Below are 16,485 nucleotides of genomic sequence, written 5' to 3'. Positions count from 1 at the left end.
CCGAGAGCTCCTCCGAGTCGGCCGGCGGGCTGCCCACCCGGCCTGGGGCTGGCCCGCCGTCCTTCCTCTGCCCCTCCACCTGCACCAGGCGGATGCCCGTCTCCCTGACCCGCGCCTCCAACGCCGCCTCGTTCTCTGGATTCACCTGCTCACCCTGGAGCTCACACGCCCGCTTGCACTCGTAAGTTTCTACTACAGAAAACCTGGGGAGTTCAAGTCAAGCCTCAGTGAGTTTGGGGGGACACAATTCAATCCACTACGCTTTCCCCCTACTTTAAAAAAAAAATGACTTTTTGAAAATCAGGTCAGTTGTCTTATAAAAAAAAAAAAATGTCATTCTGGAGCAATCTCATAATTTCTTTGTGATGGCATTTAACTTGTTCCAATAAGCTGAATATAGGTCTAACGGCTTAGAAAGGTTAAATAAAACTTTTTTCTGGCAAGAATACAGTCTGGACGATGTCAGGAGGTGAATACATCCTGGCAAGAGGTATGGAATAGAATGGTAGATTGCCTCACTGCTAGTGATGTTAAATTTGATAACCTGGTTCAAGTTGACAGCAAACTTCTTCAGTATGAGGGATGGTCAGTGAGCCAGCCATATGTCTGTGGGTACTTTGGTGCTATGAAAGTATCTGCTTCCCAAGACCCTCTTTCCAGCTTCAATTATCAAAACCTAAGTCGATGATTTTATTGTTCATTCTACATTTTTTTAGATGGCACTTTTTTCTTTTCTTTTCTTTTCTTTTCTTTTTTTTTTTTTTTTTGGCAGGCCAGTACCGGGATCTGAACCCATGACCTTGGTGCTACAAGGCTGTGCTCTAAACAACTGAGCTAACCAGCCAGCCCCCTAGGTGTCATTTTTCTATAAGGAATTTTCTCTTCTCATCTGGGGATAAACTGCAGTTCCTCCTAAAACAGGGCATACTTCATCATTTTCCCTTTCAATGTTAAATTTTTTATGATTTTTAAATCTTTCTCTTCTTTTCCATTTTTCAATGCTGGATTTTAAAGTAAGAATTAGCCATGTGAGTCATCTCAAATCATGACAAATAAGTGTTTCGCCCCCTTCGTTTCCAGTATCATTAAGGATTTGTGGATTTTTTTTTCAATGTTTAATAAAAAGTTATTACTATCTTTTCTTCGTGATGCTCAAATTGTCCCAAATTTGGGCAGTGGGAACTCCTTCAAGTTGGCTATGTAACTGCAGACAAGATTGACAGAATCCGTCTTTTAGGGCCCCGAGTCAGATCCAGCCTCCTGCCTGTTCTGGTAAATACAGTTTCCTTAGAACACAGCCATGCCCACTTCATTCACATATTTTCTCTGGCTGCTTTTTACACTCTAAAGGCAACAGAAACCACATGGACCAAAAATCCTAAAACATATTCTATGGGGCCTTTTACAGTAAAAGCTTGCCAACCCCTATTCTAGAGGCAATTGATAACATGATATTCTGTGCAAAGGGCTTTTTGTCAGATGACTCTTGTTATTTAATGAATTAAACTATTTTAAATTTATTTTTCTAATTGTTGCTTAGATAGAGAACTATATTTGATTTTTGTATTGATTTTGTAGCCAGGGAATTTCTTAACTTATTTATTCATTCTAATAATTTATCTGTTGATCTTTTTGGATATTATATGATTATGTTATATACATAGAATTTTATTTTTTCCCTTCTAACACTTATTCCTTTTCCTTTTTATTTATTGCCCTAGCTAGAACCACCAGTACACGTGACGTAGAAGTGCTGAAAACCAGTATCCCGTCTCTTTCATAATATCAGGTAGAAAATTTTAATTACTTTAAATACAAAACTTTCAGGGAAATACCTTCGTATATTAAAAGGATACTTAATTCTTGGAAATATTTTCTCTTTAAATACTTTTCTGGGGCTGGCCAGTTGGCTCCGTTAGTTAGAGCATTCTGTTGCTAACACCAAGGTTAAGAGTTCGGACCCCACTACGTGCCAGCTGCCAAAACAGAAACAAAAACCAACTTTTGGGAGTATAAAATTATGTGTTTTATTATAATATCATCTTTTTTACTTAATATATTCTAAGTATTGTCATTAAGTATTATGTTGTTTTTCTTCTACAAGATTTTAATACCTACGTGGTATTCCGTCACAGGCTTAGTTAGACATTAATCCATTTCGTCAATCTCCTATTGGAATTTTCTATTCTCTCCAAGTCTCTGACAAATTCACCGCTTCCCTATTCTCTCTCTCTCTCTCTCTCTCGCTCTCTCTCTCTCACTCTCTCTCTGCTTTTCCTGTGTCTGGTTACTACGGGGATCCCAACCCATGCCTTCGTTGGTGTTCTAAGATTGTGCTCTAACCAACTGAGCTAACTGGCCAGCCCTCCTGTTCTCTTTCACAATGACCACTTCTATTTATAGATACTTAGTATGTAGGAACGATTCGACGTGTCATCTGGACAACAAAGCTAAGTGAGCCCTCAAGAAGTGTACAGTTTGGTTAGAAAACGTTGACACACAGGGAATAGCAAGGCCAAGGGCAGAGGAAGGGCGGGATTGGCACCTTTTGGAACAGAGAGGAGCTGGGAGGAGTGTAAGGGACAGGTCACCCGGGTTTGAAGACCAGGGTAAGGATTTGGGAGTTTATCCCGAGAGCAATGGAGAAGTGGGGGGATGGCAAGACACAACTGGCATTTTAAAAAATGCCTCTTGTTGGCTCCTTTTTAATCTTCAGGTTTCTGTGACCCCTCAATTGATCTATCGTACAATGTCACCAGTTAGTCTTTGGCCACCCTACCCTCTCACCTCAAAATTAATCTGCACATAATGACACCGCCCAAGAAGACATACTTCTCGCTTTACATCATGAAAGAACATGTGGAAACTTCTTGGAAGTTTCTCAGGAAGGAAGAGGAGAGGCTCACAATATACGTGGCAGCCAAAACTGAATCTTTGAATGTTCTCCCCCAACCCCTGCCCCAAAGCTCCACTACATACATCAGTGGCCTCAAATCACTTTTTTCTCACCCCAAACTGAAAACGTCCACCTTTCTCCTTACCCCGCCCCTCTTATCCCCAGCCTCAGTTCTTGCCTTCTGTATCCCTGCAGCCCTTTATGTAGGAGGGATCTTGTCCTCTTGTCAATTTTCCCTGTTTTCAATGTTTGTCTGGGTGGGGGAGAAGGGGAGAGGAAGGTCCACAGAAGGGCGGACAAAGATGTGCTGGGAAGGATAGCCATGATTCTTGGTTTGCTCTGGGCAATGGTTTATTTTGATTTTCAGTTAATATCTGGTGTGGCTATTCATCTTTTGAATTATAAACACGTCGTACTCAGATTACCATCTGATAGTATTTTTACAATAAAGAAAGCTACTTTTTGGTTTGCTTTTGGCAGCTGGCCGATGTGGGGATCCAAACCTTGACCTTGGTGTTACAGGGGGGCTTTAACCACCAAGCTAACTGGCCAACGAGAAAGTTATGTTGGATGGTACTTTAAGGACACTCAAGTGAGGCCCCTCTTAAGGTTGAGCAGCATGAGTCTGAGCGCCTTGGTCCACCGCTCCTCTGTGTTCCAAAGGGTGGTGATGGAGCAGCATTCCCTGCTGCCCCCAGCGTCCTCCAGCAGGCCTTTGCCCACGTGGCTCTTGCAGGGCAGGCAGAGGCCCTGCTCACCCTTCCCAGCCTCTTCCTTGAACTGCTGCATGCCGTCCAGGAAGGCCTGCATGGCATGGTCAAGTCTGTTACTCAAGGACTCACCCCACCCGCATAATAGAACAGGGGCAGCTCAGTGGAGCCATCTGTTAAGGACTTCAGATAGGAGTGGTTTCTACAGGGGACCAGCCTGTACCTCTGAAACGGCAGCCCAGTCACATTGGACAGGGCAAGCAGCAGCAGTGCCGTCTGTCCCCAGGCAGCATTAATCTCATCCCAGTGCACGGGGACAGTGGGGGAGACGACCCAGTCTAAAGTTACTGATGACGCCCAAGGGGCCCTCCTCCCAGGTCTTAAACGTGGCATTGAAGATATTGGTTTTCTTCAGCCAGTGCAGCTGCCCACGGGCGTGGCGCAGCTGGTTCTCCACGCTCCTCAGCTCATCCTACAGTCCCAGCTGTTGCCACTCCAGTGCCCTGCAGTCCCTCTGGACCCACCGCTCCCACTGCTGCAGCTCTGCAGTCTCGGCCTGGGCTGCCTGCAGCTCCGCAGCCGCCCTTGCAAGGTTCACGTCCACGTCCGCCAGCTCGTGGGCCAGCTTTGCCTCCTCCCGTTCCAGGTCCCCCAGCTCTGTCTGCAGCTCCTCCTGCCCCACCTGCTCGCTGGTGTCCAGGCAGTGCCTGTAGTCCTGGCTCTCGAGCTGTTTCAGACTCCGGGTTATCCGACGGAATAATGCCCCTTTCTCTGATCATGAAGAATTTTCCAATCTGGGGTTTGTCTTTTAAGCTTTGGACATTATTCTTGGTTTGTTTTGACCAGGAAAAGTCAGTCTTTTCCTCTGTGGCATCTGGCTCTCCACTCATTCAAAAGTAGTTCCTATTTCAAGATTAGGGCAATAAGAACTATCGGGGCTTTGTGTCTCTACATATAGTCTTTGATTTTTCTGTCATTTTCCTCTTACTGGAAACATAAAATGAAAATTAATCAGTTCCTTCTCATGTTATGTGGCCAGATACAAAAGACCACATAACTGTACTGATAGGAACAATCCACGATAGGTCAATTCTCACACACAGAAAATGGAGTGGTTGTCAGGGACTAGGAGAGGCGGGATGGGGAGCGACAGCTTAATGGCTGCCGAGCTGATGAAGCTGTTCTCTCACTAGGCAGAGGTGAGGGCTGCAGCACATGAGAAATGTACTTCATGCCACTGAATTGTAATTTTGAAAACATTAAAACACTTTATTTTATACAAGGGATATAAGTGAAGAGAAAAGATGATAAAATTTGGGAGATGCAGGACAAAGACAAAAACGAGGACAAGCACGGTGGCAGGGAAGGGGAAGGACAGCTCTGGAGTGGGGACTGGTGAGGGTGTTTGTGGGAGCTCTGGAGCCGGGGCTCCCCTGGGTGCTGGTGTTTCTTCCACTACTTTTGTTTCAGGGGTGGTTAGGTGAGCTTGCTCTGGCTCTGTCTAGCTCTTGCTCTTGCTCGGGCTCGGGCTCTAGATCTTCCTCTGGTTCTGGCTCAGGATCTTGCTCGTGCTCGGCCTCGGCCTCGGGCTCGGGCTCGGGCTCAGGATCTTGCTTTCGCTCTGGCTCTGGCAGTGGTCGTGGAGCTGGAGCTGAAGATGGCCTTAGCTCTTGGGACAGTTGTTCAGCCTGGGCAGAAGCTGGAAGTGGAGTGACAACAATTGAAAATATCAACATGAGTTTCTATGTCTCTTCCAATGACAGTCTTTCTGAGAAGCCCAAGTCCAGAGACCCAGCCTCAGGCAGTCTCCCCACACTGCAGGACACTGCATGATTGTTCTGAGTACTCAGTGCCCCTGTCCCCAGCCTGCTTCTGGAAACTCTGCTCTGTGTGGCCCAGCCCAGCCCCCTCCCCAAACCCTCACAGGCACCCACCCTCTTCCTCCTCACCCTCAGTCTCTGCCTCACTGGGCTCCAGGTGCTCCAGCTTCTCCAGCTGCGCCAGAAGAAGATCAGCCTTACGCTCCGCCTCTGAACCCGGCATATTGACACGGACATGGGCCAGCAGAGACTTCAAAGCATGGAATTCAGGAGGCTCGTGGAAGTCAATGGAATAGAATTCCAGCCAGATCTCTAGGATGGAGGACATGGCACTGGGGGAGAAAGGTGGGCAGCAGCATCAGAGGCCTGGCCTATCCCTCTATGCTGCCCTCTCAGGGCTCCCCCGAGTGAGCTGCAGTCTTGTACCCTGTGCCCCTGCCTGACCATAGACCAGCCCCTCCAATGTCCACCCCCAGTATGGCAGCCCCGGCAGAGATGGTCCTGGAAACCAAGGAGGGGCTGGCAAAAGCCTCTGTGGGGGGAGCCTTCAATCACTGGTGTGACCACCTTTCCCTTCTTCAGGGAAACCTGACACCCTCCTCTGTCTGGGTCCCTGCCCCGTCCCTATTGGAATGACCTGTCCATCAGGGCAGGAGGGTGCTGTCTGCTCTGGGCATTACTCGCTGGCACACAGGAGGTGTCCAGGAATATCTGATGAATGAGGAAACAGAGGGAGGCTCTGCTCCCCTGGCCTTCCCAGGGCCCTTGGAAAACCCCAAACTTGAGGTGACACGTGGATGTGCTGCCCAACTGTCCCCATCCAAATCTGCATCTCCTCTTCCCACTGACACTGAGCTCTTGACCCTGACCACACTCTGCACCACCAGCACCAGCTGAGCATCCGCATGGGTGAGCATCCCCGAGTGTGAGCGGGATGCTCTGCACACCAGCTCTGGCTCAGCACGGGCTCTGGGGGTGTGGGCAGGGCTGGATGGGAGGGGTGGGGGCAGGTTCTCTCTGGGCTCGCTCTGCTCTCCAGCCTCTCGCACACCCTACAGTGCCTGTGGCCCCCTCCCCAGCTCATCTTGACTCCTTTTCCTGCAGGAAAACCTGTGCCCTGGGCCCTGTAGCAGGAATCATAAGATGTGTGGCAGCCAGAGTTCTGCCAGCCCCCCCCATCCACAGGCCCCCACCGACCACACACAGTTCTGTGGAGATGGGAGCCCCTCCATATGCACCCAAACCCCACTCACCATTTTAGCTGCTCCAGGGCTCCGCCATCCCCATGAAAATTGGAAAGAATGCTTCTGTACCTAGAGGAGACCAGGACGGTGTCACATCTACCATATGGTGGCACTACCTGCTTCTCATGTATATTGTGGTTGTCTGACCTCTGACTAGAATGGAAGCCCAGGAGGGCAGGGAATGTAGTCTCCTCGGTTCATTGGAATATGGTCAGTGCCCAGAAAGTCACTGCACATAGTGTGACTTCAGATATGTTTGTTGAAGGAATGAACGCCAACCAACTCCTCCCAAGATATCTGGGTGCACCTGAAGCCCCTCTGCCAGCCTCCAGTCTCCCTGCTTTGAATACACCCAGAAGCCTACAGATGGAATCTCAAATGTGAAAAGAGTGAAGGCCAAGTCAACGAGGTCAGTGAGGGTGTGACAGAGACTTCCTCGTGGGGTGGGGGCAGGAATCCTGAATGAGGATGACCGTGGCCCCTCCAGCAGAACTTTCCACAGGGCTGGACTCAGGAGCAGCACTTTCCATGGGGGACCCACTGGAGCTTGTTCCTGTTACCACCCACTGAACACAGGTGGAAACTGAGGCTCAGAGGGGTGTGGTGACAGTCCCAAGACTCACAGCTGGGAGGCAGCCGAGTGACACTGTGTGATCGAGGGGCAGAGTGCTCACCTGAGGAAAAGCAGGTGCAGCGCCTGCTGGGGAGTGGCAAAGTTCCTGAAGCTCAGGAGAAAGGTGTGCACGTAGGAGTGGTTGCCACGCATGACAGCGGGCACCAGGTGCTCCACCCACTTCTGCAGGGTGCCTGCGGGGACAGGCCACAACCTGTGGGTGGCATCTGGGCTGAGGGAAGACTTGTCTTCACTCTAGGTCAGGACAGGGAAGAGATGCACAGTGAGAGCAACGTGAACCCCCAGGAGGGAAGGGGCTGGAGGCCAGTCTTAACCCCAGGGAGGACATGAGAGGACAGCCTGAGGGCCCAGGGTTCATGTACAGGGTGGTGGTTGCCACCCCCGCAGTCCCCTTTCACCCTCCAGCCCTGACCTGAGGTGTGAAGGCACCAGGACCAGCAGGTTAATAAAGTCCCCACCCTCTGCCCCTGCCCCTGCCCTGGGAGGGTGTCCCATGTCCCCATGTCCCCCCTCACACAGGAGGAGGGTGTGCGGTCACCCATGGAGGCTCACAGTGCTGGCCTGGCCTGGCCCGCCCTGCCCTGGGACACCTGACGTTACCTTTGGGGACCTGCTGCCAAATGGCCACAGGAGTCCAGGGCGAGGGCTGACCCAGCGCCGGAAGCATCGGACAAACCTCTCAGCCCAGGGCTGCCTGGGGCTACTGCCCCGGGACCTCGGGATACAGCACGACATCTCACTCTGCCTGTGGCCAAGTGAGCTGGGGAAGGGGCTGTGTATAGAATGTGGGTGCCAGGTTACCGAGTTCCGAGTTCCGTTGGGGTCTGTCGTCAAGGAAGTGAGGTCACTTCCTGGTACCTCATTTCCTGAACCCCTCCTCTGTGTACAAGACTGCAAGTGCCCCTCTTGGTACCTGACTGCTGACCCTCCTTCCCCATGAACTCTCTCTATTGCCCACACTTCCACCAACACTGCCTGACCACACCCCTGTGCAAGGACTGGGTGCAGCCAGCTTCACAGCTCGGACGAGATACATGGAGGTTCAGCCCCAGCTCCTCCTTCTTATCACTTATGTGACCCTGGACAAGCCACTGTGACTCTCAGGACCTTCCCAGTCTCCCCTTCTGCACAGTGGTGATCATTCTAGCATCTCCTTCCTAAGGATGTCATCAGTCATGTGTGAGCAAACATCTCTGAAACCCATCCCATGACCAGTGTCACATGGAGCTAATGGACCAAACTAGAGATAAAAACCCATGACGGTGTGGAAGGTAGCATGGACTACGACTAATGACAGGTCTGGTTTCTGCCCTATAACCTTGAAAATGTTGCTTTTGCTCTTGGCCTGTTTTCCCTGTCTGCACCATAATTATTACAATACACCAAATTTTACACATAAGCAAAGATGTACAGAGTCTGAGTGAAAACAGCCGGCTGCAGAGTGGCAGTCTTGTCAGTAAGCAGTGACATCTTCTTGCATGGTCTTTCTCTCTGGACTTTCTTCTTTCCAGATCCTGCTTGGGTGGATTAATCTGGTACAGGTGACTAATCGTACCCATTTGCATGAGGATCTTTCAAAGTTGCACGATCAGGTTTTACAGTTGAGGACACTGACACAGAGATTTAACTTCCCGGGCTGCGGGGGGCAGGCCCATCTTTTGAAACTAGATGTGTTCGATTGAGACAGAGATGAGGGGGAGTGGGTTAGGGGGCACTCAGCTCCTGGCTGAGGCTTGCCAAATATTATCACCAAACCCAAGCCTGGTTGCTGTGTCCACATGGAAACCCAACAGGCTCTTTGACTTGTGGAGTGGAGCCGGGGTGGGAAGAGAAGGGGAGATCGTGTGCGGGCTGTGGTCCTCACAGTATGGCCCAGCCTGAAACTTCAGGGTGTCTAAAAATTCTAAACTGGAAACTGACTTTCCAGGTAATTAGGAAGGTAAGTTGTTGGAGTGAGCAGGACTGAAGCCATGTTGGGAACTAAAACTGCATGGGTTCTCAAAGATTTGAAAAGGACACAGATCCTTTTTCCCTTGGACTTCATTTCTCTGAGTTCCCTCTTTCCCCATGGTTATTTGATATTTTGAACCTCGGTTATGGGGCAAGATGACGTTCTATACATGGACGTGAAGCTGTTCTCCGGTCAGCCTGGAGCTGCAGAATTGCATGTGCTATCCAAGGAAGACTCACTAAAGCTATGCTGATTCCATCCCTCCAGCAGGACCCTGAGATAACAGCAAGGACGGGAGCAGAAACCAGACGGAGGCTGGCTGAGACTGCACCTGGTTCCTTGCACGTGCCCCTCCCTCCTGCTTTTCATTTCCCGTGCTCCATTCCCTCCGCTCCCCCTTAAACTCCCCTGAAACCCTAAAGTGGTAGACAGTTCTAGTCTGTCTCCTTAGACATCTGATAGTGAACTTCCTGCCTCGCACCAACATTTGGGACTCACCAGTCTTTTGTTTCTGATTGGTGAGCAAGCGGTGGGACCTGGATGCCAGGAACATACTTGTAAAGGTAGGAGGAGAGGACATATTTGATTGAACTCTTTGCAACTCAAGCTGGGGCTTATAGGACTTCAGCTTGTGTTAGTTGATTGGGGGAGGGTTCAAGGAAGGGGTGGTTTTGTTCTAGACTGGGTGCTGTCAAAAAGCAAGAGCAATTCTATGATTATCTTAACTTTTACTTAGAAGCAGGCAAACTAGTGCAGGAAAGGGAGAGAGACATCTGGCCCTTTTGTGGTTTGGACAAAGCTCTTGTTTTTGTCTGTTCTTAGACAATTACAGAACGGTCTTGGTTTTTGTCTTGCTCCAGAAAGGTAACAGAGAGAGTGTTCTGGGACATGGTTTATGTTCAGTAGGAGAACTCCATGGCCTGGCTCAGCTATGGTGGTCAGGGGCTGCTTTTTTCCTTTCTCAAAGTTCACATTATAATCGGTTGTTTTTTTCCTTTTTTTAAAAAAGATGACCGGTAAGGGGATCTTAACCCCTGACTTGGTGTTGTCAGCACCACGCTCACCCAGTGAGCTAACCAGCCATCCCTCTGTGGGATCTGAACCCGGGGCCTTGGTGTTATCAGCACGACACTCTCCCGACTGAGCCACAGGCCGGCCCTTGTTTTGTTTCTTTTCATCAAATACATTCTGTGTTAGTTCATTCCTGTTGCTTATAACAAAATACTTGAAAGTGGGTGATTTGTAAAGAAAACAAAATCTATTGCTTACAGTTTCTGAGGCTGGGAAGTCCAAAGTCCATCTGGTGGTGGTGACAGTGACCCGGGTGTCTCACATTTCAAGATGGTGGAAGCTGACAGAGCGAGACAGAGAAAGACAGACTCTCCTCTTCTTTTAAAGTCCTCAGAACCACACCCCTGACCATCATTTTTAATCCATTTGCTCCTGCATGGTCCTACAATCCAATCAGCTCTTCAAGGCTCCAACTTTCAACTACCATAATAGGATTTCCCACCCTCTTAACAGTCACAGTGGGAGCTAAGTTTCTTTCTTTTTTCTTTTTCTTTTTCTTTCTTTCTTTTCTTTTCTTTCTTTCTTTTTTTTTTTTACAGCAACCAGGGATTTAATATAAATACAAGCAGCATAGAGAAACTCAAAACTATACATAAGCCAAACCCAGATGCCAAGAAGTGGGGATGAAGGCAGGATTTCTGACCCTTTGGTTCAGCCGGCCCCGCAAATAAAATCCAACCAAAAGAAATCAAGAAAATAACCATGATTCCTACTGAGCTGTGGGAGAAAGAGGGGTGACGGGACAAAGGTAGGTGTGGGTGTCACCATGGGGTCAGGTCTGACCCTGGGCTGGGAGGGGGAGGGCAAGGTCCTTCACCACCACATAAGCCAAACCCGAGCCACCCAGGTGCTATGAGGCCCTGCCCGAGCAGGGAGGCTGTGTCACACATGCGGCAGGACCCCGCCCCTGCCCCAGTGGGATCAGACAGTGGCCACCCAGTCCTGCTGGGCTGGAGACTGACACAGGTTCTTCCTCCTTGTTTAGGCTGCCTGTGGAGGACGGGGTCACTGCTTCATGATGGCACCTGGCTCAGCCCCAGCAGACCACAAGAAGCCGGCCCCAGACTCACTGAGTGCCTCCAGCAGCTGTGCGGACGCCGCATCCTTGGCTACGTCATGCCCGTCCTGCCCATCTGCGGCCAGCGCAACCCAGATAAGGCCGCTGAAAGGCACCGGATGACCAGGGATCACCACCTCGTACCGGAAGTGGTGCCAGCCAGCAGGTCCTGTGCCCAAACACTTGGTGAGGAACACCGGGCTGCCCAGCCTCATTTGTTAGCACAGCAGCTGGAGGGCAGCCCGAGCCCCTTGGGACCCTAGCCTGTCCCTAGCCAAGGCCAATCGGCTGCCCTGCGGCTGTAGGCACCGCAGTGAGGGCCCCGCAAGCTGCTGGCGGAGTCGCTGCTTCGGGCCTGGCTTGAGCCACTCCACGGCCACCTGCCCTGCACAGAGGCGTGACAGCCCTCCCGCTAGGGCCTTTGGGGACACGGCGGCCGCGGTGCGCCGCGAGCTGAACTTGAGCAGCGCGATCTGCGCGGGCGCCGCCGGGGCTGGGCAGCGGCAGCGCCTCCTGCAGGCCGGGCCCGGAGGCTGAAGCGCGAGCAGCAGCGGCGGCGGCTCCCGTCGGCGGCGACCCGTCCACGCGCAGCTCGCTCTTCTCGCCGCAGCGGGCGGCTGTGCAGCGGGGCCATGGCGGCCTGCGCGCTGCGCCGCGAGCTTCAGCGGGCGTCGGGAAGCCGCGGTTCAGGCCGCCGAAGGTCATGGGCAGGCGCATCACGCAGGCGGCCCGCGCGCTGCCACAGTGGGATCCCCTGGTGCTTGGAGACGTCCTGGGGCAGCCGCCCGAGAGCTCCTCCGAGTCGGCCGGCGGGCTGCCCACCCGGCCTGGGGCTGGCCCGCCGTCCTTCCTCTGCCCCTCCACCTGCACCAGGCGGATGCCCGTCTCCCTGACCCGCGCCTCCAACGCCGCCTCGTTCTCTGGATTCACCTGCTCACCCTGGAGCTCACACGCCCGCTTGCACTCGTAAGTTTCTACTACAGAAAACCTGGGGAGTTCAAGTCAAGCCTCAGTGAGTTTGGGGGGACACAATTCAATCCACTATGCTTTCCCCCTACTTTAAAAAAAAAATGACTTTTTGAAAATCAGGTCAGTTGTCTTATAAAAAAAAAAAAATGTCATTCTGGAGCAATCTCATAATTTCTTTGTGATGGCATTTAACTTGTTCCAATAAGCTGAATATAGGTCTAACGGCTTAGAAAGGTTAAATAAAACTTTTTTCTGGCAAGAATACAGTCTGGACGATGTCAGGAGGTGAATACATCCTGGCAAGAGGTATGGAATAGAATGGTAGATTGCCTCACTGCTAGTGATGTTAAATTTGATAACCTGGTTCAAGTTGACAGCAAACTTCTTCAGTATGAGGGATGGTCAGTGAGCCAGCCATATGTCTGTGGGTACTTTGGTGCTATGAAAGTATCTGCTTCCCAAGACCCTCTTTCCAGCTTCAATTATCAAAACCTAAGTCGATGATTTTATTGTTCATTCTACATTTTTTTAGATGGCACTTTTTTCTTTTCTTTTCTTTTCTTTTCTTTTTTTTTTGGCAGGCCAGTACCGGGATCTGAACCCATGACCTTGGTGCTACAAGGCTGTGCTCTAAACAACTGAGCTAACCAGCCAGCCCCCTAGGTGTCATTTTTCTATAAGGAATTTTCTCTTCTCATCTGGGGATAAACTGCAGTTCCTCCTAAAACAGGGCATACTTCATCATTTTCCCTTTCAATGTTAAATTTTTTATGATTTTTAAATCTTTCTCTTCTTTTCCATTTTTCAATGCTGGATTTTAAAGTAAGAATTAGCCATGTGAGTCATCTCAAATCATGACAAATAAGTGTTTCGCCCCCTTCGTTTCCAGTATCATTAAGGATTTGTGGATTTTTTTTTCAATGTTTAATAAAAAGTTATTACTATCTTTTCTTCGTGATGCTCAAATTGTCCCAAATTTGGGCAGTGGGAACTCCTTCAAGTTGGCTATGTAACTGCAGACAAGATTGACAGAATCCGTCTTTTAGGGCCCCGAGTCAGATCCAGCCTCCTGCCTGTTCTGGTAAATACAGTTTCCTTAGAACACAGCCATGCCCACTTCATTCACATATTTTCTCTGGCTGCTTTTTACACTCTAAAGGCAACAGAAACCACATGGACCAAAAATCCTAAAACATATTCTATGGGGCCTTTTACAGTAAAAGCTTGCCAACCCCTATTCTAGAGGCAATTGATAACATGATATTCTGTGCAAAGGGCTTTTTGTCAGATGACTCTTGTTATTTAATGAATTAAACTATTTTAAATTTATTTTTCTAATTGTTGCTTAGATAGAGAACTATATTTGATTTTTGTATTGATTTTGTAGCCAGGGAATTTCTTAACTTATTTATTCATTCTAATAATTTATCTGTTGATCTTTTTGGATATTATATGATTATGTTATATACATAGAATTTTATTTTTTCCCTTCTAACACTTATTCCTTTTCCTTTTTATTTATTGCCCTAGCTAGAACCACCAGTACACGTGACGTAGAAGTGCTGAAAACCAGTATCCCGTCTCTTTCATAATATCAGGTAGAAAATTTTAATTACTTTAAATACAAAACTTTCAGGGAAATACCTTCGTATATTAAAAGGATACTTAATTCTTGGAAATATTTTCTCTTTAAATACTTTTCTGGGGCTGGCCAGTTGGCTCCGTTAGTTAGAGCATTCTGTTGCTAACACCAAGGTTAAGAGTTCGGACCCCACTACGTGCCAGCTGCCAAAACAGAAACAAAAACCAACTTTTGGGAGTATAAAATTATGTGTTTTATTATAATATCATCTTTTTTACTTAATATATTCTAAGTATTGTCATTAAGTATTATGTTGTTTTTCTTCTACAAGATTTTAATACCTACGTGGTATTCCGTCACAGGCTTAGTTAGACATTAATCCATTTCGTCAATCTCCTATTGGAATTTTCTATTCTCTCCAAGTCTCTGACAAATTCACCGCTTCCCTATTCTCTCTCTCTCTCTCTCTCTCGCTCTCTCTCTCTCACTCTCTCTCTGCTTTTCCTGTGTCTGGTTCCTACGGGGATCCCAACCCATGCCTTCGTTGGTGTTCTAAGATTGTGCTCTAACCAACTGAGCTAACTGGCCAGCCCTCCTGTTCTCTTTCACAATGACCACTTCTATTTATAGATACTTAGTATGTAGGAACGATTCGACGTGTCATCTGGACAACAAAGCTAAGTGAGCCCTCAAGAAGTGTACAGTTTGGTTAGAAAACGTTGACACACAGGGAATAGCAAGGCCAAGGGCAGAGGAAGGGCGGGATTGGCACCTTTTGGAACAGAGAGGAGCTGGGAGGAGTGTAAGGGACAGGTCACCCGGGTTTGAAGACCAGGGTAAGGATTTGGGAGTTTATCCCGAGAGCAATGGAGAAGTGGGGGGATGGCAAGACACAACTGGCATTTTAAAAAATGCCTCTTGTTGGCTCCTTTTTAATCTTCAGGTTTCTGTGACCCCTCAATTGATCTATCGTACAATGTCACCAGTTAGTCTTTGGCCACCCTACCCTCTCACCTCAAAATTAATCTGCACATAATGACACCGCCCAAGAAGACATACTTCTCGCTTTACATCATGAAAGAACATGTGGAAACTTCTTGGAAGTTTCTCAGGAAGGAAGAGGAGAGGCTCACAATATACGTGGCAGCCAAAACTGAATCTTTGAATGTTCTCCCCCAACCCCTGCCCCAAAGCTCCACTACATACATCAGTGGCCTCAAATCACTTTTTTCTCACCCCAAACTGAAAACGTCCACCTTTCTCCTTACCCCGCCCCTCTTATCCCCAGCCTCAGTTCTTGCCTTCTGTATCCCTGCAGCCCTTTATGTAGGAGGGATCTTGTCCTCTTGTCAATTTTCCCTGTTTTCAATGTTTGTCTGGGTGGGGGAGAAGGGGAGAGGAAGGTCCACAGAAGGGCGGACAAAGATGTGCTGGGAAGGATAGCCATGATTCTTGGTTTGCTCTGGGCAATGGTTTATTTTGATTTTCAGTTAATATCTGCTGTGGCTATTCATCTTTTGAATTATAAACACGTCGTACTCAGATTACCATCTGATAGTATTTTTACAATAAAGAAAGCTACTTTTTGGTTTGCTTTTGGCAGCTGGCCGATGTGGGGATCCAAACCTTGACCTTGGTGTTACAGGGGGGCTTTAACCACCAAGCTAACTGGCCAACGAGAAAGTTATGTTGGATGGTACTTTAAGGACACTCAAGTGAGGCCCCTCTTAAGGTTGAGCAGCATGAGTCTGAGCGCCTTGGTCCACCGCTCCTCTGTGTTCCAAAGGGTGGTGATGGAGCAGCATTCCCTGCTGCCCCCAGCGTCCTCCAGCAGGCCTTTGCCCACGTGGCTCTTGCAGGGCAGGCAGAGGCCCTGCTCACCCTTCCCAGCCTCTTCCTTGAACTGCTGCATGCCGTCCAGGAAGGCCTGCATGGCATGGTCAAGTCTGTTACTCAAGGACTCACCCCACCCGCATAATAGAACAGGGGCAGCTCAGTGGAGCCATCTGTTAAGGACTTCAGATAGGAGTGGTTTCTACAGGGGACCAGCCTGTACCTCTGAAACGGCAGCCCAGTCACATTGGACAGGGCAAGCAGCAGCAGTGCCGTCTGTCCCCAGGCAGCATTAATCTCATCCCAGTGCACGGGGACAGTGGGGGAGAGGACCCAGTCTAAAGTTACTGATGACGCCCAAGGGGCCCTCCTCCCAGGTCTTAAACGTGGCATTGAAGATATTGGTTTTCTTCAGCCAGTGCAGCTGCCCACGGGCGTGGCGCAGCTGGTTCTCCACGCTCCTCAGCTCATCCTACAGTCCCAGCTGTTGCCACTCCAGTGCCCTGCAGTCCCTCTGGACCCACCGCTCCCACTGCTGCAGCTCTGCAGTCTCGGCCTGGGCTGCCTGCAGCTCCGCAGCCGCCCTTGCAAGGTTCACGTCCACGTCCGCCAGCTCGTGGGCCAGCTTTGCCTCCTCCCGTTCCAGGTCCCCCAGCTCTGTCTGCAGCTCCTCCTGCCCCACCTGCTCGCTGGTGTCCAGGCAGTGCCTGTAGTCCTG

General features: G+C 49.5%; 2 pseudogenes; both read right to left on the bottom strand.

The window, feature by feature from the left end:
* Positions 1-3,511: 3,511 nt before the first annotated feature.
* On the bottom strand, positions 3,512-4,324 carry LOC134377748 (beclin-2-like; annotated as a pseudogene).
* Positions 4,325-15,672: 11,348 nt separating this feature from the next.
* LOC134377726 (beclin-2-like) lies at positions 15,673-16,485 on the bottom strand (annotated as a pseudogene).

This window comes from Cynocephalus volans, chromosome 5 (genome assembly GCF_027409185.1).
Source record: "Cynocephalus volans isolate mCynVol1 chromosome 5, mCynVol1.pri, whole genome shotgun sequence".
In the NCBI taxonomy this organism is placed as follows: Eukaryota; Metazoa; Chordata; class Mammalia; order Dermoptera; family Cynocephalidae; genus Cynocephalus; species Cynocephalus volans.
This window is presented reverse-complemented; position numbering and strand designations above follow the sequence as displayed.